This window comes from Schistocerca americana, chromosome 7 (genome assembly GCF_021461395.2).
Source record: "Schistocerca americana isolate TAMUIC-IGC-003095 chromosome 7, iqSchAmer2.1, whole genome shotgun sequence".
NCBI lineage: Eukaryota > Metazoa > Arthropoda > Insecta > Orthoptera > Acrididae > Schistocerca > Schistocerca americana.
This window is the reverse complement of record NC_060125.1, coordinates 104,865,196-104,888,948: the sequence shown is the minus strand read 5'-3', so window position 1 is coordinate 104,888,948 and position 23,753 is coordinate 104,865,196. Positions and strand designations below refer to the sequence as shown.

Sequence of the window (23,753 nt, the reverse complement as noted above, 5' to 3'; positions counted from 1 at the left end):
TGTTATATTGTTTGCTGTTTTGAAATGCAGCAAAACATGGTTCAAATGGCTCTGAGCACTATGGGACTCAACTGCTGTGGTCATAAGTCCCCTAGAACTTAGAACTACTTAAACCTAACTAACCTAAGGACATCACACACATCCATGCCCGAGGCAGGATTCGAACCTGCGACCGTAGCGGTCGTGCGGTTCCAGACTGTAGCGCCTTTAACCGCTCAGCCACTCCGGCCGGCGAAATACAGCACTTCAGGTTTCTTTTGCAAGGAGTACAAGCTTATTCAAGTTAACATTTAAGGTCAAAAGAAATTTTCCAAATTGGTTCATTTTGTTAAGAAAATTTTATGGTTAAATGCTTCGCTTATCTGTAAAACACAGTTTGTAATTTGGTAATAAACAAGTTGTTAAAAAGAAAGTTATTGATGGGTCCTCCCTTCCACGTTTTCCTTCATTCCAGTAAGTACCACGTTGTTGTTGTTGTTGTCATCAGTCCAGAGACTGGTTTGATGCAGTTCTCCATGCTACTCTATCCTGTGCAAGCTTCCTCATCTCCCAGTACCTACTGCAACCTACATCCTTCTGAATCTGTTTAGTGTATTCATCTCTTGGTCTCCCTCTACGATTTTTAACCTCCACGCTGCCCTCCATTACTAACTTGTGACCCCTGGATGCCTCAGAACATGTTCTTCCAATCGTTCCATTCTTCTAATCAAATTGTGCCACAAACTACTCTTCTCCCCAATTCTATTCAACACCTCCTCATTAGTTACGTGATCGACCCATCTAATCTTCAGCACTCTTCTGTAGCACCACATTGGGAAAAATTCTATTCTCTTCTTGTCTAAACTATTTATCGTCCATGTTTCACCTCCCATACGCTGCTAGACTCCATACAAATACTTATAGAAAAGACTTCCTGATACTTAAATCTCTACTCGACGTTAACACGTTTCACTTCCTCTTGTCGTGCCCAATCTATGTTTTATATCCTCTCTACTTCGACCATCATCAGTTACTTTGCTCCCCAAAAATAAAAATAAAAACTTATCTACTACTTTAAGTGTTTCATTTCCTAACCTAATTCCCTCAGTATCACCAGATTTAATTGGACTACATTCTCTTATACTCATTTTCCTTTTGTTGATATTCATCTTATATCCTCCTTTCAAGACGCTGTCCATTCCGTTGAACTGCTCTTCCAAGTCCTTTGCTGTCTCTGACATAATTACAATTTCATCGGCAAAACTCTAAATTTTTACACACATCAAAAAAGTTTTGCATCATTCTTGTTCCCAGAACTCCTGAAGACATACGACTGTGGATATTGTTCCACAGACACAGTCCCTTTGACTGTTCAGAGATGTCACTAAACCAGCCCAAAGATGTAAACAACCATGCATGAGCAGCGCCTATTAGACGGAGAGGGCCCGACAGCCAATCAGTTCCAGTCATTCCACCGGGAAAGAGGTACACGGCTCGTGTTGTCAGTAGTTTAATCATACCTAGACTGTCAATACTGCGGTGCGATTGCGGCCGCAATGTTACATTGTGCCAGGAAGGCCTCGCAACAAGGGAAGTGTCCAGGCGTCTCAGAGTGAACCAAAGCGAAGTTGTTCGGACGCGGAGGAGGTACAGAGAGACAGAAACTGTCGATGACATGCCTCGCTCAGGCTGCCCAAGGGCTACTACTGTAGTGGATGGGCGCTGTCTACGGATTATGGCTTGCACGAACCCTGACAGCAACGCCGCCACATTGAATAATACTTTTCGTGCCGACACAGGACGTCGTGTTATGACTCAACCTGTGCGCAATAGGCTGCATGATGCGCAGCTTCACTCCCGAATTCCATGGCAAGGTCTACCTTTGCAATCACGACACCATGCAGTGCAGTTCAAAATGGTTCATATGGCTCTGAGCCCTATGGGACTTAACATCTGAGGTCATCAGTCCCCTAGGCCTTAGAACTACTTAAACCTAACTAACCTAACGACATCACACACATCCATGCCCGAGGCAGGATTCGAACCTGCGACCGTAGCGGTCGCGCGGTTCCAGACTGAAGCGCCTAGAACCGCGCGGCCACTCCGGCCGGCTGCAGTGCAGTACAGATGGGCCCAGCGACATGTCGAATAAACCGCTCTGGATTGGCATCACGTTCTCATCACCGATAGTGTAACACATGCCATCAACCAGACAATCGTCGGTGACATCTTAGGCGGCAACCCGGTCAGGCTGAACGCCCTAGACACACTATCGAGTGAGTGCAGCAAGGTGGAGGTTCCGTGCTGTTTTGGGGTGGCATTATGTGGCCCTACGTACGCCGCTGGTGCGCATGGATGGCGCCGTAACGGCCGTACGTGAATGCCATCCTCCAACCGTTAGAGCAACCACTTCATGGGTGACAATTCGCGCCGCCATCGTGGACATGTTGTGAATCACTACGGCGCTCGACTAGACTGGTCAGCATGTTCTCCAGACATGAACCCTATGGAACATGCCTGGGATAGTCTGAAAAGGGCTGTTTATGGACGACGTGACCCACTAACCACTCTGAGGGATCTACGCCGAATCGCCGTTGAGGAGTGGGACGATCTTGGCCAACAGTGCCTTGATGAGCGTGTAGATATTGTGCCACAACGAGTACAGGCATGCATCAGTGCAAGAAGACGTGTTATTGGGTATTAGAGATATCGCTATTTTAAAGGCACATTTATAGGATGGTCGTGGATAAACGTAGATATAAGTTCAGAATATAAATACAGAATTATATAAGATATTAATTAGTATATGCGGTTGTAGCGATTGTGGCGTGCAACCGCTGAAACATTAGAATAATTACTCAGTGCAGTTGCCTTGCCGAGAACACGGCAACTTTTTTTCTGCTGGAAGCCGTCCCGATCGGACGCATATCTGCCATCGCTGCAGATAAATATTTGGCACACCGCCATTATTATATGTATGGAGACACAATCTCACTAAGTGTACTCATAGTTGCACACAGATACATAATTAATGCAAGTTTGTGTGTTATTCAGTTTAGTATAATATTTCGTGAATACAGTGATATTATTTCATCTTTTGTTTCATTTATATTGCAAGCTATTGTTCCATTTAGACGGTGTCTTGACAAGGCTGAAGGTTTCGTGTTACATATTATATCAAAGGTCCAACAGGAACCAAATCTTGGGAATTATTCCTTGTACGAAGTCCGATAAAGAATCATACACGGTCAAACTTACAAGGACGGACCTTACGCAGAAAGCCACCAGCCATTGTCAAGGGCGCAAAATTTCTATAAACTGATCACTACTATTAGGTTGGTTGCTTGGGGGAGGAGACCAGACAGCGTGGTCATCAGTCTCATCGGATTGGGGAAGGATGGGGAAGGAAGTCGGCCGTGCCCTTTCAAAGGAACCATCCCGGCATTTGCCTGGAGCGATTTAGGGAAATCACGGAAAACCTAAATCAAGATGGCCGGACGCGGGATTGAATCGTCGTCCTCCCGAATGCGAGTCCAGTGTCTAACCACTGCGCCACCTCGCTCGGTCCGATCACTGCTATTACTAATACAAATTATTATTATTTATCTGTTGTCTGGTATTCACAAATCAGACAGGAAAAGCCACGGCGAGAAAAATTAAACTGGCGACTTCGTGTCTGGTGCTTGTATTGTATTCTTTGTTGCATGGATAATGGGATCATATCTGAGGAGCCATTGCCATTGCACATTTGTAAAGACCAATCAAAAAGACCAACCACTGAAATGGTTGATGAAACCTAGAATCCACACTGCATACTTGGATCCAAGGTAAGACACTGCACTTTTACATTAGCATGCTAGTCCAAGCGCTTCCAGTAATTGTAGCTTGCTTCCTAATTCTGTAAACATTTTCCGTAACTGTTGCAGTCATTTTCACGCAAGATCGCGTATTCCAAATAATTTTTTTCATACACTTTCGCACAGCAATACAGTCATACCAATCCACAAAATGGCCGAATTGTGTCATGTGTAACGCAAAATGGCAAGCAGCCATGAATCTTAATTTTTGTGCCATTAATGGAAATTCTTGCTTACTTAAGCCAACATTGATGCTATACGAAATTAATTTCATGAATTCATCCTCAATCGTGTTTAAAGATTTTTCTTGCAATATACATTACGTGTGGCATGGTGGTGACACCTAAACAATTAGCAAATATGGAACACTACAGACAACACACACAAACAGAATCCAACTTGGACACTGGACAAAACATTGACAGTGACTCCAGAGTTGACTACATTATTAACGATAAATCAGCAGTTAACATGCCCAGTGACGGAAATTTCGTTAATAGACCGACCACCAGTCAAATAGCTAAATCTAGCTCAGAGGCCTTTCTTGTCCGTTACGTCACGTCAAACGACGTGGCGGGGGCAGAGCTGTTTCAGTTCACAAATATTGCCAGCATGTTCGACAGTATTATGAAGCAAATGACTCAAAACATAAATCACATGACATCAATACCTAATCAAATGACTAAAAACTAGTAAGACACAGACGCACATATGTTATCAATACATAATCAGATAACTGAAAACAAAAAAGACATTGACGGACACATGACAGTTTCAAAAACGCGACATGACGAGTTTAAGGCTGAATTAAGAGCACTAAAAACTTGTAACGACACTTTGTGTGAAAGAATAGACGCGATTAACACGAGACTGTGTGTCCGAACTTTGCTCAAAATTTCCCGAATTGAACTTACAACAAGAATAAACTGCAAAAGACGTAAAAGATATTCTGACTGAAGTCAAACATTTAAACGCTACGTGCGAAGCTGTTGCCAGTCAAGTGAAATCTTATCCGTCGATTCATGATTCGATAAAAACAAGCATTACAGTAATTGAAGTCAAAATTAACACTATGGATAAAAAACTTACAAACTGCAATTACACACAGACAACCATTTTGCCAACAAAAATAAAGAACTTCATGACTGGATTGATGAGAAAAGTAATTATTTTGGCCAATGTACAGAGGAAAAATTCCCGACGGTTGTGCACGACACTGTAGCCGACTTCGTTAAAAATAACAAACATGTCATAGCTGAGGCAACTCAGTCCAACGCAGCACAACAGAAACAACTAAATGATGACATACGACAGGAGTGTAATAACACTAATAATCAAAGTGCTTTCTTTGGTAATGAAAACAAATATAGGTATGACACGTATTCTCCGTACACAACACACACCTCACAGCAACTGTACACACCTGTTCACGTGACACCCAATTACAATCGCGACATTTATGGGCAGTACATTACTTTCCATACACCAGTCGATCAGTACATATAATTGCAAAGAAAGCAATCGACATTTACGCAAGCGAGATGAAAATATTTTGGGACAGCATAATAGACTAACTGTAGCATCGGTCAACTACTATTCATGACTGATTGACGTACACACAAAGACAGGCTACAACCAAACACTATCACCTAGGAACTGATTAGATGCCCTTCATAGAGCATAACAAAGGTTTATGTGAAGCCAAGGCCATATACCCATGTACCCACTCTACATACACTCGTAACTCGAGAATTCTGTGTGTTGCTTTAGACGTTTGTCCGTTAGCAAATGTGGGCTTGTTTGTTGATGTAACTAGATGTTGCGTCTAATCTTTCCAATTTCAGGTGACATCATTGTGTTGTGACTTGGCAAGGCAGCCAAGTCACTATGAGAGGAAGCCGAAAGGCACGCGCTTAAGCTCACGCAGGCTGGCGCGAGGTCTGGAACAGTTAAGGGAATTAATAGTAGCAAATAAAGTACGTAGTTGATGTAATACTTAACTTTAATCCATACGTGGTGTACATCGCTCTTGTTGATAGATGTTTTATAATTTCAATATTAACTGGTAAAGGCGCCTTGCTAGGTCGTAGCAAATGACGTAGCTGAAGGCTAAGCTAAGTATCGTCTCGGCAAATGAGAGCGTATTTGTCAGTGAACCATTGCTATTAACGTCGGCTGTACAACTGGGGCGAGTGCTAGTAAGTCTCTCTAGACCTGCCGTGTGGCGGCGCTCGGTCTGCAATCACTGACAGTGGCGACACGCGGGCCCGACGTATACTAATGGACCGCGGCCGATTTAAAGGCTACCACCTAGCAAGTGTGGCGTCTGGCGGTGACACCACACATTGCGCAATGCAATATTTGGTTCAAAATCTGTAATACCTGTAAAATTATGTAAATAATTGTATTCTGTGTAAACCCAAAATGTAATTATGTATTCATGCGTAATTATCTGTACTGATGAAAAGCAAAATGTAAAATGTTGGTATGAAATGTGATCTGAATTTGTAATATGTATTAAAATGTGCAAAATCACGAGATTTATGTGAAAGAGACTGCTTTAAAAACATTCTACATACATCGGAATGCCTGTAACCGCGATGAAGTATGTGTGCAAAATTGTTGGAACTATTCTTCATATATCGCTATGAGAATGATCGCGATGAAATATTTATGTAAAAACTTGATAACAAACATTTTTAGTACTCGCCAAATAAATTGTGAGAGCCATGGAACTGTGCATGCGAAGTGCAATAACATTTATAGTGCATCGCCTAAGGACATTTACCACGAGGTAACTGTGCAGAATAAGGATCTGGTCAACCACTGGAAATACGGCCGCGACGCACAGAAGCACTGAACACAACTCCACGGTTGGATAAATTTTGGATAGGACTTCAGGGAATGTAATATTCTCGGAATACGATGGCCACTCTTACCTGGACAAATCGGGGCTCGATGCCAGCAGTTTGGCGTGCGAAGTCTTGCATCCATGCCTTCACGAAACCCATGTTGTGGAATAGAAATCCACTAGTCTTCAATCACGCGACGCATGACCTAGGAAGAACAGTGTTATCAGTGAAATTAAACAGAGCAACGAGTGAACGTACCCATATACCGGTTGTTAAATATGTTAACAGATACGTCGATATGCAGTGACATTTACTTTAGACAAACTGCCAAAACAATGCTCTCCTTTGTGCTATTATTTTATGTATTGTGTAAATGAACTGCAAAGGACGACAGCTAATATAAAACAGAAAGACATGTAAATGCTATACATTGCATGAGGGACAATGACCAATAATGAAATCCCTCTCCTTTTTGCTTCAATATATGTAGTAGTTTTGAGATTATTGTACTTGTTTTAGGTAGTAGTGCATATTTTTTGTAAAAACGTCATGGAATGTCCTGTCACAGTGATGTCCTGCGCACACGCACATACGAACTGTATATAAACTGTTATCACCGTTTCGCGAGTTCAACTAACGGCTACTGCCAGACTGAAATACACGCGACTGCGCATGCGCGGCAGCAGCAATACCAACATTGAAATCTGGGCGCACGCTCCCCACTCAAATACAGGGTTATTACAAATGATTGAAGCGATTTCACAGCTCTACAATAACTTTATTATATGAGATATTTTCAGAATGCTTTGCACACACATACAAAAACTCAAAAAGTTTTTTTAGGCATTCACAAATGTTCGATATGTGCCCCTTTAGTGATTCGGCAGACATCAAGCTGATAATCAAGTTCCTCCAACACTCGGCGCAGCATGTGCCCATCAATGAGTTCGAAAGCATCGTTGATGCGAGCTCGCTGTTCTGGCACATTGTGTCTGTTCACTTCACCATTAAGAAAAAATGTTGCTTCATCACTGAAAACAAGTTTCGCACTGAACGCATCCTCTTCCATGAGCTGTTGCAACCGCGCCGAAAATTCAAAGCGTTTGACTTTGTCATCGGGTGTCAGGGCTTGTAGCAATTGTAAACGGTAAGGCTTCTCCTTTAGCCTTTTCAGTAAGATTTTCCAAACCGTCGGCTGTGGTACGTTTAGCTCCCTGCTTGCTTTATTCGTCGACTTCCGCGGGCTACGCGTGAAACTTGCCCGCACGCGATCAACCGTTTCTTCGCTCACTGCAGGCCGACCCGTTGATTTCCCCTTACAGAGGCATCCAGAAGCTTTAAACTGCGCATACCATCGCCAAATGGAGTTAGCAGTTGGTGGATCTTTGCTGAACTTCGTCCTGAAGTGTCGTTGCACTGTTATGACTGACTGATGTGAGTGCATTTCAAGCACGACATACGCTCTCTCGGCTCCTGTCGCCATTTTGTCTCACTGCGCTCTCGAGCGCTCTGGCGGCAGAAACCTGAAGTGCGGCTTCAGCCGAACAAAACTTTATGAGTTTTTCTACGTATCTGTAGTGTGTCGTGATCATATGTCAATGAATGGAGCTACAGTGAATTTATGAAATCGCTTCAATCATTTGTAATAGCCCTGTACTGTATACCATGAACTGTGTTTGGATATGTATCTAAATATTGTACTGAATGTGCTTTAGGGTGAATTGCTCGCCTGCAGGTGATTCCTTTCCCTTCGCAATTCAGGGGGCAATTTAAAGGTACATTTGTATAATGGGCGTGGATATATAGAAAAGATTGACACAAGTTCTGAATATAAATACAGAATAACATAAGATATTAATTAATATAAGCGGTCGTATCGATTGTAGCGTGCAACCGCTGAAACATTAGAATAATTACGCAGTGCATTTGTCTTGCCGAGAACACGGCAACATTTTTGCTCTGGAAGCCGACCTGATCGGACGCATATCTGCCATCGCTGCAGATAATTAATTGGCATACCGCCATTATTACATGTACTGAGACACAATCTCACTAGGCATACTCACAGTTGCACACAGTAACAGAATTAATGTAAGTTTCTGTGTTATTCTGTTTAGTATACTATTTTGTGAATACAATGATATTATTTAATCTTGTGTTTCAGTTATGTTGCAAGTTATTCTTCCATTTAAACGGCGTCTTGGCAAGGTTAAAGGTTCCGTGTTACAAATTATATCAAAGGTGCAGCACAAACCAAAGCTTGGGAATTATTCAATGTACGATGTCCGACAAAGAATCACACACGGTCAATCTTACAAGAACGGACCTTACGCCAAAAGCCTTTGTCATGCGCGCAAAGTTTGTATAAACTGACCACTACTATTATTAATAGTTGTTATTAATCTGCTGTCTGATATTCACAAGCCAGACAGGAAATGCCACGGCGAGGAAAATCAAAGCGTATACTGTAGTCTGGATCACCACCATTGGAGGTTTCGCTGCATGACGTTACAACTTGCCTTGTGTGATTTTCAAGGGCAATAAAAAGGGCAGAAATGATGTTTATGTTTATCCCTGTTCCAATTTTCTGTACAGGTTCCGGAACTCTCGGAACCGTGGCGATCCAAAACATTTTTTGATGTGTTTATTTCTTCTCCATGGATTTTAATTCCTACTCCAAATTTTTCTTTTGTTTCCTTTACTACTTGCTCTAAATATAGATGAAATAACATCGGGGGTAGGTTACAACCCTGACCATGCCATTCCAACCACTGCTTCCCTTTCATGCCCCTCGATTCTTATAGCTGCCATCTGGTTTCTGTTCCAATTGTAACTAGCCATTCAGTACTTGTATTTGACCCCTGCCACCTTCAAAATTTGAAAGAGAGTATTCCACTCAACATTGTCAAAACCTTTCTCCAATTGTACAAATTCTAGAAACGTAGGTTTGCCTTTCCATAGCCTGTTTTCTAAGATACGTATTATGGTCAGTATTGCCTCACGTGTTCCAATATTTTTACGGAATCCAAACTGATCTTCCCCAAGGTCAGCTCTACCAGTTTTTTCATTCGTGTTAGTATTTTGCAGCCGTGACTTATTAACCTGATAGTTCGGTAATTTTCACGCCTATCAACACCTGCTGTCTCTGCGATTGGAATTAAAATAAATGTAATAAATCTCCAGCGCTGACTTGGTCCAGTCGGTTACAAAAGAATTTCGTCTCGAAGGTGGCGAATCGCCGGTCCGGCGTGTTCCGGCCCGAATGAAATCCTGAAATCCACTAATTTGTTCAGTTTTTTACGATCCCCATATGTTCTGAAGGAATCTCGCCCGTGATGCTTGGAACTTTTCGTGCTGCTTTGAAACATCATCCAATCTATACAGTGAACATTTGTGTTGCGCTGCAGTATCAGTTACGCCATTTATGTTTTATTGTGATTATAGCATTGTTGAATTTCTAATATTAAAAGATGGGTGAGGAAACTTTTCCTGGCACATTTTCGACTACTTCTTTAACGCATCCCAAGAGCAAGTAACAGAATCGTATAAGTTTACTAAGTACCATTTTTTAAATGTCAGTCTTCCTTAACTCATGAAATATTTGTATCATAACTGGTTTACCTTAATGTCATATTCTTCGGTAGAAATATATACCACATACTAATATCAATGACTCTGCAAAGGAGGTCCTTCCACGAAATTTCACTTGTATTCGTTGAATCTCTACCACACCAGCCGCATGGCACTAAAGGATGTGTGTGTATGTGTGTGTGACTGTGTGTGTGTGTGTGTGTTTGTGTGTGTGTGTGTGTGTGTTTGTGTGTGTGTGTTTTACTTACACTGAGTAAGATGGGGCAGATTAGGCCTATTTATTTCACTCCTTCCACCGCACAGTTGTTCGTCCACCTTCTGCACCTCGCAACCCCCCACACTACAGAGATCTTATGACTCAACAACCTATAAAATATAACCCGCTTTGACGTTGCACGTCTTCAAGGAGGTCCGTGAAACAATTTGGGTTCACCAGGCCTAGTTAAAGATTAATTCAAAAAATTATAGATTTGTTTATTTAACATTTTTAATCCTATATTTTTGAATACTCCAAAAATTTTCTATTTCAGTTTTACTTGAATTTATTTTTGGAATCATCTGGAACACATCGTCTGCCAGAGATTCGGGACATGTAAGAAACCCATATCGAAAATCCTAATAAGTCTGAGGAATTTCGTATCTTCGTCAGATAGAGGAAAATTTGGTGATAGCCTTACTGGCTGCGAACGAAAAAAAATTTAAATTTGAACCATTTAAACCATAAGGACCCTTTCCAAAGGATCCAGAAACAAAGCGATACTTTTCAGCCTATCATTATCCATATTTCAATAAGGGTGGCATAAAAATTTTCAAAGCCATGGCTATGTTATTCTAATATTGTAAACAAAACCTATTGTCACTTCTGTTGGTTGTTTGCAGATTGACAGTGCAAATCATACTCCTCCACCTAGGTTAACGGTTTTTCAGTTAGAAGCAGTTTCACACAATGTATGTCTGACCAAGAAAAGTCACAGCAGCATATTAACGTGGCTCTGTCCTTTAATAATTGGTTACAAGGTAATACCATCGAAACTTTACTGCAGAGTGAAAGCAATGACAAAATCACTTTGGGGCGAGATGTATTGCATCGTGCTATTAATGTCATAATTATTTTAGCTTAATGCAATTTACTTTAAGAGGCTATAATTCTCCATCTAGAAATTTCATGTTAGTTTTACGTTTACTATCGAATTATGATCATATTTTAAAAGAACTTCTTTTAATGCCAAAGAGGTTAAATAAATAACTTAAGCCCCAAGATTCAAAATGTGTTTGTTAATTTACTTGTTACAGCAGTCACACAAAATATTGTTTTACAAATTAGAATAGCTCCATTTCTGGCAATTATTTTGGATACAACTCAAGACGTGTCAAATCTAACCACTTATCTGTAGTTTTTCGATAGGCCTCGATAGCGGAAAATGATGATCGTGTGCCCAAAGAAATAAAATTCTGCATGTCCGTTTTGGGGTTTATATGCGTAGCTGACTGTAGTGCAGAAGGGCTTTAAACTGAAATTCTTAATACTATAAAAGAATATGGAATTAATTTGTAAAAATGTAGAGGGCAGAGGTACGATGGAGCAAATATTATTTCGGGCGTGTATGGAGAATTACAAGCCCTTATAAAAGAACATGCGCCAAATGCGAATTATTTTCATTGTGCGGCAAACGCGTTCAGTTTAATTTTGAATGATGCTGCGAAACGTGTCCCTGAAGTGTCAATTTTTTTCGATAATTTCGAAAAAAATATATAACATTTTTGGGGATATTATAAAACGATGGTCAATGCTAAATCACGATAACCATTTAAAATATAAAATTACGCTTAAGAAGGTATGCCCTACTAGGCGGAATTCAAGATAGCCAATTTATCGGCTATAAAGAAAAATTATTCATTAGCAATGAAAGCTTTGTACCGATTAAATTTAATCTCCACTAAAAAAGACGAACTTGACAAATGTAAAACTATAATTAATATTTTAGAGAGTAGAATTTTGTAGAACTTGTAGCCTTCTTTAATTCTTTATTTGAAATCATAAATCCAGTTTATAAGGCTCCACGGCATGAAATTAATGGCTAACAACTAGCTAGTATTTTAGGAAGTAATGTTTTGAATAGACTGAGAGAAATAAGAAATCAAAATTCATTCTATATTTCTTAAAATAGCCCGTAGACCTACCAAAGAGTGGGGGTAGTAACTGTTTTCAAAAGCCAAAGACGGAAGATGATGAAGCGATATTTTGATGAGTTATCAGAAGATGAGGGAATTTTAGACCCGGAATTGTACTTCAAGGTCAATGTGTACTATTGCTGTTTAGATATATTAATTTCTCAGACTAAACAAAGATTTCAAAGCGTCCGTGACCTTAGTAATACATCAGAAGTGTTGAAACCGAAAAAACCCTTACCATTTTCAAATGAAATAATAAATAAGGAAGCTGGAAAACTGTCTCCTAAATGCAGAAAGACATGTCATTTGATCTGTATGAACAACTGATTTCTGTCAAAATGTGCTTAAAAACTGAAATTCAGAAAATCCATTCTATTTAGTAATCCACGGAAATGTCACTGATTAAATTCAGTAACCTTGTATCCACTTTTCCGGGGGTAACAGCAGCATGATTCCTATTTTTGACCCATCCTGTAACAACTACAACAGCTGAAAGAAGTTTTTCGAAATTAAAACTGATTAAAAACTATCTTAGGATTTCTGTGAGCCACGAACAGTTTTCAGACTTGTCCGTGCTGTCTACAGAGGCATAACATCTCGAAAAACTAAAATCGTCTTCAGATATGATTGATAAATAAGTTTGCCGAAAAAAAGGTGAGAAAGGTATATGTTTGAATTGTTTGGCTAACGTGGCTTACAGAACCGTGAATTGTACGTAGTTTGTTATCTATGTATCCTATACTTAATCAATAAATATTTATTTAATTTAAAATGAGAGTTTTTGTTTCTTTTGTGAATAATCTTTACCCTACATTTGAGCTTCACCACAGCTACACCTCTGAACAGAGTACAATGCTGGAACAGGCAAACATAATTTTCCTCGTTGTAATCAATTTGTTCCTACTGTTTTATTTTACGAAACAGCGCACATACCCAGAAACGCAGTGGATCACATAAGAAATACAGCACGTCAAGTTCTATTCTGATCACATAACGTACACTGTCATAATATGGGCACATAACAAGACACGTGCCTATGAATCGCCAGTTACGTAACCATTCAGAACATGGTGGCCGTTTGGCGAACCTCTGTCCGCGTCGCTCGAGGTATTTACTGCGATTATGCCTCCTGGAAGATCACAGCTTGCACCGATCTTAAGAAAATATCAGCTAGATCTTTATCTCTAAAGACCGAACTAGTGGCATGACATGTAAAAGACTGTGTATGTGTGCATATTTGTACATCTACATCTATATCTACATGGTTACTCTGCAATTCACACTTAAGTGCCTGGCAGAGGGTTCATTAAACCATTTTCATACTACTTGTCTACCATTCCGCTCTCGAATGGCGCGTGTCAAGTACATCGATTACAGCTGTGTGGTTGTACGTACAAGAACTCATGTATGTCACATCACAGATAGCCGCTGGCTGACATTTTATGTTTCTGCGGCGCAAAGGCCCTCTCTCTAGCGGTTAACACAGTACATCGCCAACGACCGCTGATAATGATCGCAAATAACTAAGCTTGCATGCAACTCCCTCCTTGGCGTAGTGCGTTATTAAATCAGACCCGTACTGTACGTAATATTCCAGCTATAAGTTCGTAATTTTACAGTAAATTAATTTAAATAACTAGGTGCAGTATCCCAATACGGTGTTTCTAGACCATCTAAAATGGGAGACCGAAATATTCAACAGGTTATCGTATATGCTGTTGGAAATGGATTTGTTCCTACAAATTACAGGTAACTGAGATTTAAGTGGACTTCTAAAACCCACAGCAATTCTCAGTAAGTGGAATGTGCTACGAAAAGATTCGAATATGTTTTCAGAGACTTAAATGAGCATAAACTATAAACTGCTAACTAAAATTAACTATTCGTTACTGTAACGCAATGTCGAAAATTCACATTTATCACCGCCATCCAAGTGAAAATCTGCAAACATGTATTTGATTTTCCTATGATGATAAAAACGTGATATATTCGGAAAATATTAAGACAGAAACAATGGTGCGATTCAAGTAGCTCATCACTTTTGACGATTTTGGCTAAATGAATGCCAATATATGTTTGAGATTTTTGTAACACACACATCAAAAAAAGTTTAGCATCACCCCGGTTTCCAGAACGCCTGAACATAGACGTTCTTTGCGGATATTGTATCACGGACATAGTCCCTTTGACTGTTCAGAGATGTCACTGAACCCGCACAAAGATGTAAACAACCATGCATGAGCAGCGCCTATTAGACAGAGAGGGTCCGAGAGCCGATCAGATCCAGTCATTCCACCAGGAAGGAGGTGCACGGCTCGTATTGTCTGTAGTTCAACCGTGCCTAGACGGTTAACAGCGCGATTCGATCATGTCCGCATTGTTACTTTGTGCCAGGAGGGGCTCTGAAAAATGGAAGTGTCCAGGCGTCTCGCAGTAAACCAAAGCGAAGTTGTTCGGACGCGGAGGAAGTACAGAGAGACAAGAACTGTCGATGACATGCCTCGCTCAGGCCGCCCAAGGGCCATTACTGCAGTGGATGACGGCTACCCAAGAATTACGGCTTGGAAGATCCCTGACAGAAACACCACCATGATGAATAATGCTTTTCGTGCAGCCACAGCACGTCGTGTTATGACTCAAACTGTGCGCAATAGGCTGCATGATGAGCAATTTCACTCCCGACGTCCATGTGTAGGTCGAGCTTTGCAACCACGACACCATGCAGCACGGTACAGATGGGACCAACGACATGCCGAATGGGCCGCTCTGGATTGGCATCACATTCTCTTTACCGATGAGTGTCGCATATGCTTTCAACCAGACAATCGCCGGAGACGTGTTTGGAGGCAACCCGGTCAGGCTGAACGCTTTAGACACACAGTCTAGCGAGTGCAGCAAGGCGGAGCTTCCCTGCTGTTTTGGCGTGGCATTATGTGGGGACGCCGCTGGTGGTCATGGAAGGCGCCGTAAAGGCTGTATGATCCGTGAATGCCAATACTACGACCGATAGTGCAACGATATTGGCAGCGTAATGGTGACCCATTTGTCTTCTTGGACGACAATTCGCTCCCTCATCGTGCACATCTTGTGAATGAGTTCCTTCAGGATAACTGCATCGCTCGACTAGAGTGGCCAGAATGTTCTCCAGACATGGACCCTATCGAACATGCCTGGGACAGAATGAATAGGTCTGTTTATGGACGACGTGACCCACCAACCCCTCTGAGGGATCTACGCCGAATCGCAGTTGAGGAATGGACGAACAGTGCCTTGATGAACTTGTGGATAGTATGCCACGAAGAATACAGGCATCCATCAACGAAAGAGGACGTGCTACTGGGTATTAGAGGTACCGGTGTGTATAGCAATTTGATCCACCACCTCTCACCTCTCAAGGTGTCGCTGTATGGTGATACAACATGCAATGTGTGGATTTCATGAGCAATATCGTCACAATACCGAAATTTCGGCACAAATTTTTTTTCATTTTCAATTGTATACCTGCAATGTTACACCAATAGGCCGATGGATCATTGAGGCCAAATAGTAATTTTCGAAAGCGGTAGTAGTTTTCAAAACGCAGAAAGGATGTATATTTCCTACATTCAGTATGTAACTCAGTTCGCCAAAAGCTGGATCGTAAATCTAAAGAAGACATGACTTTTATAACATGAAATTTCTGTAATAATTCGTCTGTTGTTTGTTGTCGATCTGTTTCTGGTTGTATTATAGTGTTAAGCTGTCTAGAATCGAAAACAAGTCTAAAAGAATCATCCTCCTCATTAACAACTAGTAACGGTCTTTGTTATGCACTCACAACATTTTTTATTATTCCCTGATGTAGCGTCGATTGTATCTCCTGTTTCACGTTTCGTCTTTGTGTCAACGGACGTATGATGCTACAAAAAATTTCTTATGTTCCTTAACTTTGAATTTATAAGGAAAATTATGTGTAGTTCCTGTCTTGTCAGAAAAAACATCAGAATGTGATTTCATAATTTCGAATAACTCATGTGTCTTTGCATCAGAATCTACTTCATCTCCGCGTACTTTCTATTTAATTAACTGTTCTGTGCTAATAGATTGTTCGCGTTCGCAATGAAATGTTCTTATGTCGTTAATGTAACCGTTAGACAAATTCAGAGAGAGTTGTGCCTTGAGCGACAGCAGAAAATACAAACCGTTCACATATTCGTCTTCCTTTCACAACCATCGTTGAAATTTGTGCGTTACAGTTTCACGATTTACTTGTAACATTACTTCAGAAACGCAAAGATTTAACATCGTTTTATATTCACGAGAAAGCTCTACACCAAAAATTGTTTCTGTTGGTACAAGAGGAACAATGAGAAAATTCGCAGAAAACTTGTGTCCCTGACACATGAAAAGTAACTAGGTCTGATAATATACATCTACACTCTTTCCTTGAATCAGTCCTTTCAATTCATAATACAGGACAAACAGCTGATTGAGCACATTTGCTAAACAGTGTCTCACTAATCACGATAACCGGACTACCAGTATCAAGTACAGCAGAAAGTGAAAGTTTTCCTACGGAAATTTTTACAATACGGAGTACCAGAGTATTTTCACAATCTCTTTTTATTGTAAGAATTTGTTTATATTGTCGTCAAAACCTAGAAAGTTACTATGGTTCGTATGTAGACAATCGGCAACTGTAAACTTCATTTGCAGGCGTGGCTTCCAGTCATCGTTGTGTCGGTTCGTTTCGCCTGCACTGGGTTGGGCGGTCTGATTTCTGAAGTTGTACCACTCTCAGAATCAGAATTATTTACTTTTACGTAGCTATTACTAGTACTGTTGTCCAGTGGGCTCCATGCCCTAATTTATACAACCTGCGCACCACGTTCGGTACCAAAACTTTGCGGTCTCGTTAATATCGATTTACTCTGTCATTGTTCTTACGTCTAAAATTGTCTTCAATGCCATAACATGTATTCAGCGATCCGCTATCTCTGTTCCTGTTCTGATAATTTCGACGGCCACGAGAAACACTTCTGTAGCGTCTGAAGTCCATGCCTGTCTTCGTCACGTCTCTCAACATACCGCTCACGCGAATTCCATCTACGTTTACGGTTACGCCGCTGACGGAAATTTTTCCCAATACTGATTATTATTGTTTCTGCGTGTGTGATCGTTAGTGTCAAATTGAAGTTCTAACAAAAGAGATTGAAAAGCTTCCAAGTCATCCTTACAGCGTCTTGCCAAAACTACGAGGTGTACTATGATAGGTAATTTAGTCCAAAAAATGCGGATTAATTATGGCAGACCGTACGGATTAGTTAAATATCTGTTCATGCTCATCGTGGTTTCAAAGTACTGCACGGAAGTTGAGAAATTCGATTGTTCATAGTTGTGAGTTGTAATAATGTTATGTTTGACGCGATCTTGAGTTGTTTCAGACCAGTAAGCGGAGAAGAATGCGTGATAAAAATCATCGTACGTGATAATTACGTTCATGAGCTCTCGTTCTACATCTACATCTACATCTACATCCATATTCCGCAAGCCACGTGACGGTGTGTGGCGGAGGGTACCTTGAGTACCTCTATCGGTTCTCCCTTCTATTCCAGTCTCGTATTGTTCGTGGAAACGATTGTCTGTATGTCTCTGTGCGGGCTCTAATCTCTCTGACTTTATTCTCATGGTCTCTTCGCGACATATATGTACGAGGGAGCAATATACTGCTTGACTCCTCGGTGAAGGTATGTTCTCGAAACTTCAACAAAAGCCCGTACCGAGCTGCTGAGCGTCTCTCCCGCAGAGTCTTCCACTGGAGTTTATCTATCATCTCCGTAACGCTTTTGCGATTACTAAATGATCCTGTAACGAAGCGCGCTGCTCTCCGTTGGATTTTCTCTATCTCTTCTATCAACCCTATCTGGTACGGATCCCAGACTGCTGAGCAGTGTTCAAGCAGTGGGCGAACAAGCGTACTGTAACCTACTTCCTTTGTTTGCGGATTGCATTTCCTTAGTATTCTTCCAATGAATCTCAGTCTGGCATCTGCTTTACCGACGATCAACTTTGTATGATCATTCCATTTTAAATCACTCCTAATGAGTACTCCCAGATAATTTATGGAATTAACTGCTTCCTGTTGCTGACCTGCTATATTGTAGCTAAATGATAATGGATCTTTCCTTTTATGTATTTGCAGCACATTACACTTGTCTACATTGAGATTCAATTGCCTTTCCCTGCACCATGCGTCAATTCGCTGCAGATCCTCCTACATTTCAGTACAATTTTCCATTGTTACAACCTCTCGATATACCACAGCATCATCCGTAAAAAGCCTCAGTGAACTTCCGATGTCATCCACAAGGTCATTTATGTATATTGTGAATAGCAACGATCCTATGACACTCCCCTGCGGCACACCTGAAATCACTCCTACTTCGGAAGACTTCTCTCCATTGAGAATGACATGCTGCGTTCTGTTATCTAGGAACTCTTCAGCCCAATCACACAATTGGTCTGATAGTCCATATGCTCTTACTTTGTTCATTAAACGACTGTGGGGAACTGTATCGAACGCCTTGCGGAAGTCAAGAAACACGGCATCTACCTGGGAACCCGTGTCTATGGCCCTCTGAGTCTCACTGTTGTCACAGGTTCTCTTGCGAGCTAACTACAAGTGAATTCAAGTTGGCCATGTTGGTGCCAAAGAATAATCAAGTTGTTGTAACTGCTTCTTTGGGTGTGAAAGGAGTCTAAGGGCTTACACTTATATGTGGCACCTGAATATTGTATTGATACTAATGTAAACTAAAACGAAATTATTTATTATAGATGATGTATGCCTCTGATGGGCTCTATAAAACTGATCGCTGACTGTGGACGACCACAGAGTTAGAGATACTGCTTCTGGTCTGAGACTATAGTGTTGGAGAAAGAGACCGCTTGGCGCACGCCAGTGGGCATCTGTGTGTGAGCGAAAGAGGATGGAGCAGGCAGTTCTTGCGCTGTTCTCTGTGAAGCCGGCAAGTGTTAGATTATGATGTAGGAATTACGAGTGCATGTATATAACTCTGGAAGCAGACGTCTTCTCGCAAGAAAAGTAAAGAAGTGAAATTTTTATGACTTCCGTTTTGCCAGCGCGTTAGTGTAAATTATTTGGCTGATAATTTCGAGTAACCCCATTATGTATGTTAACAGATTATATCTATAGGCTAGTTAGATATTTCCCTTTTGTAATGTTTCTAAGATTTGTTGACACAGGTAAACGTAATTTGATGATTTGACTTTATGCTTTTTTACTGAGATTTGTTGACACAGGTATACGTAATTTGATGATTTGACTTTATGCTTTTTTACCGAGGTTAGATAATACTTGCTGTGTAAATCTCATTGTTTGTGACTCAATTAGTAAAAGGGACGTAATTTATTGAGTAATGTAATTTCAATTATCAGATGCTTTGAAAAGCCAAACTAACTTCGAATACTATTTCACTATTCAAAATGTCGGTGTCAGTAAGTCACCCAAATCAGTACCACTCCCTGTCCAGGTAATATGTTTTTCAAAGACAATGAATTTTTTCTTAAATGTTTTCATTCAACAGCCAAAAGAATTTCATGTATATTTCGAAGTATTCCGGCCACCACTGCACACCGCTGAGCCTGCAGGTGTTTTATTCTTCTTCATGAGATACCAGAATACGTCGCGATCCGCCGTTGCCGCTTTAGAGGCAAGACAAATTTATTTATTCGTTATGTGCACAGGGACCAAAGTTATCAGTTTTGAACAGGGCCAGAGGATTCAGCACCTAAGGGGCTGAAGGTATTTTGCAGTGACTGTATTTCTTAACTGGTATTGGGAGTTGCATTGTCCAATCAATTCATATAAATTTGTTTGCTAAAAATGACCCAGAGTAAGCATACCACTTGCAGTTGCAACACTCTACACGATAACTCCAGTTTTGTATGCATTCTCCGTTCAGGCATTCATTCAATGTACTACAAAATGAATATTTTTAAATAACGTTACAGGTAAATTTTATTGGTGGCATTGCGAAAAATTTTAAATTTCGTAGCTGTGAGAAAATGGTTGTAATCGAATCCATAGTTTTCTGAACGGATGAGTTTCCTCTGATACTGTAACTCGCATGCCAGTCATTGTATCCTGCAAACATATCACGTTTATCAGTTGGGCATCTCCAAAATTAATGCGTTGGTTGAGATTTCCAACATGATAATTCGTCAACCTAATGGTATCGTTGCCACGACCGATCTTTTGAGATACTAGCAAGTTGTTCCTATATCTCTTTCACGTTGTGTTTATTTTCCTGATTAACCATCATCTGCTCTTCTTCAAAGTGTTTCAGTGACTGAAATACTTCGTTATCAACGAACCGAACCGGCTGAGTGCCTTCTGCCCTTTCATCTGATTCACTGTGCGTTTGCATCACTCTCTCGGGAAATTATTCGAATCGTTTAGCAACCTCCTCAACTGATTTAGCGTATTTGAAATTTCAGTGTTAGTCCGTAACTGTTATGGTTCGAACATTTTTTCTAATTCCTCTATTTTCAATTCTTGTTGTGACGTCTGTTGTCTCAACCCAACAATATCAACAGACTGCACATGATCAAGTCTGTACTCAAGATTATTAATATCAGACTTGAGTTACCAGCGTGCCTGAGTTTTCAACCGTTCTGACATTTCCTCGAATTTACGACTTAAATTGTCATTAAAATCACCCCGAAACAATTTGAAATTATCTTCCAGTTTATTAATAGACTGTTTGATCTCTCCACGAAGATCGTCATTAGAATTTTAATCTCCTTACTAAATACTCAAATATCATTACTGGATTTTCTTGTGTCGGCAGTTTTCTCTAGTATTATTGTGTAACATTATTACTGAAAGAAGGGAAGGCAAAATTACTTTGCGCTGTAAAGTAGAAGCAATACCTGAATCTCTCACAACAAAATCGGATTTTGCCACAGTATTTTGATATCCTGATTTGTGTATAATTCTATGCAACTCATCACGCATGATTGGCAAATAATAGCCTACACTCTGCTTATTCGTCGTATTGTTCGAAAGTTCCCTGACTTCATCATCTTGAGAAAAATTTTCTAGCTACGTCTCAAATTTTCCGCAACATCGTTTCGAGCTACTTCTGCAGTCCTGTCCATTCCTGCCTGTGACCTAGTTTTCGCTGTCGCTGAGACAAAAATGTAAAACAAATATCTCAACACAACAGTGTTAACCTCAGTGATACAAAATAACTAAACAAATTCTGAATCAGAAAATAGCAAAAATAAAAAAAATGAATTAATGCGGAGCAACGAGCAAGCAACAAAAATATGTAAGAAGTACTGACCAACTACAATTGCATATATTTTTCAAATGCAGTAGCAAGACGAATCATCTCTACTGCAAAAATCATCCAACAACTGTAGTATGGAAATGTGTAATGCTCTACGTCTGAGAATATTATCGTTACCTACAATTTTTCTAAAGTTTCAAGGCAATCTAGTGAATCTTTATAATCGGTATCATAAAATCTGATATGTAGCTGTACAACACTTATTATGAAAATGCTTACTCAAACATGTCAGTACCCAAACATTCTCTGGAACCTCCTACAATTGGACATGTCAGTGTTCTAATAGAGAACAAAAACAGAAATTAATTGCTCTTCCTACAAATAATGATTAATCAATTCTCTAGTATCTGACTGCGAATTTCAAAATATTCTATTACATATCCTAACAACTATACTGCAATGCTCCTGTATGCAACGGACAACTTACCCATCTTGCCGTTGTGACTGCATGACTAGCTACTTGCTAAAATAATTCAAAAGAAATACTGCGAACCATGCAAAGTGCAGTGCATCGTTACAACTACAGATGCCACTACTCCTATGTTTTTTCCTTATATATAAACTGAACTCCAAATTTACTATACTCTGAAAATGTTGATTCACACATTGAAAGACTGTAGTCTGACCTTTCTTTCCATTTAATAGTTTGAGAACTTTAATTATTGCACAATGTCTGTAATCAATAATCACGTATCTGGTCACAACAAAGACACGAATATTACTCTCAATGTACGCATACACCATTCTGACAAAATTCCTCCAGTGCACAAGTAACAATTACGTGCAACAACAAGATAAATTACCAAACATGCGAACACCAAAGTCTCCTCCGGTGCTACTAGTGTGGTCAGGACTGGCTGCGGTCTCCCCTGACGCATCGCTTCCCTCCACACCAGGCAGCGTCCAACTCTGTTCAACAACTGTCCGCTCGGTACCACTAGCTACAATAATGCCTCAGACTCAGATTTTATGTACGCACGCAGCAATCGTATCAGTAGCCAAAATGCTATGAACGTCCAACTTCCATTGCACACGAAACAAGAGGTGCCAACAAGACTCGAACAACAACGAAGGGCTCAGATTAAAAAGACTAAAAGACAGTCTTTGGTTCCTTCCGTGTAATGTATAGATCAGTGGTGTTCAAACCTTTCAACTTTCTTGGCCACATTTGAAGAAGACCAGTATACTTTGGGCTGCACATAATATTCTTAAGACTAACAACACCCATGAAGAGAAAACTGGGATCGGAGGTATTTCATTGCCCCATTTGGACTTTTTTATGAGATTTAATTACCTTCACAACTTAACATAAACGGAATCCAATGGATTTCTTTTTTTCGATCTGGCTCTTGCGTTTTCATTTGCGTCGGAACTTAAACCGATTTTGTGACATATTACAAGTTCCTAATCAGAGGCGAATTACTTAGTTTCACCTAAGTGCTTGTGTAGTTGGGTTTTTGAATCTCTGCTTATTAATTCTATTTATTAAACACACTTCTTATGTTTTCGTCGGGGTCTACAGTAGAGTTCCGCAGCTGTGTCAGTAGTACATTTCTCTGACAAGTATAGGGAACCCGTGGTCTAGGACGTACTCGCTTCGGCGGTACATATACTAAAATTGGAACGATACAGAGAAGATTAGCATGGCCCCTGCGCAAGTATAACAAAAAAAAGGGTAGCGTCTTTGACTCATAATCAAAACATTTTCGGTCCCGGGTTCGATCCCCGCCACTGCCTAAATTTTTGATAAATAATCAGCATTGGCGCCCGAAGACTTCCGGCATAATAAGTCAGCCTCATTCTGCCAACGGCCTTGTCAAAGACGGCGGAGGAGCGGATAGAGGTTCAGGGCACTCTCTTGTCCTAGGGGTGGGAAATTGCCCCTAAAGGCGGAAGAATCAGCAATGATCAACGACATGAGGATGCAGAAGGCAACGGAAACCACT

At 40.5% G+C, this 23,753-nt stretch overlaps 1 non-coding gene across 1 annotated transcript; it reads left to right on the top strand.

The window, feature by feature from the left end:
- Nucleotides 1–23,395: 23,395 nt before the first annotated feature.
- On the top strand, nucleotides 23,396–23,500 carry LOC124623478. Its single transcript, XR_006980690.1, has one exon. It is a non-coding gene; the product is annotated as a U6 spliceosomal RNA (small nuclear RNA).
- Nucleotides 23,501–23,753: the final 253 nt, after the last annotated feature.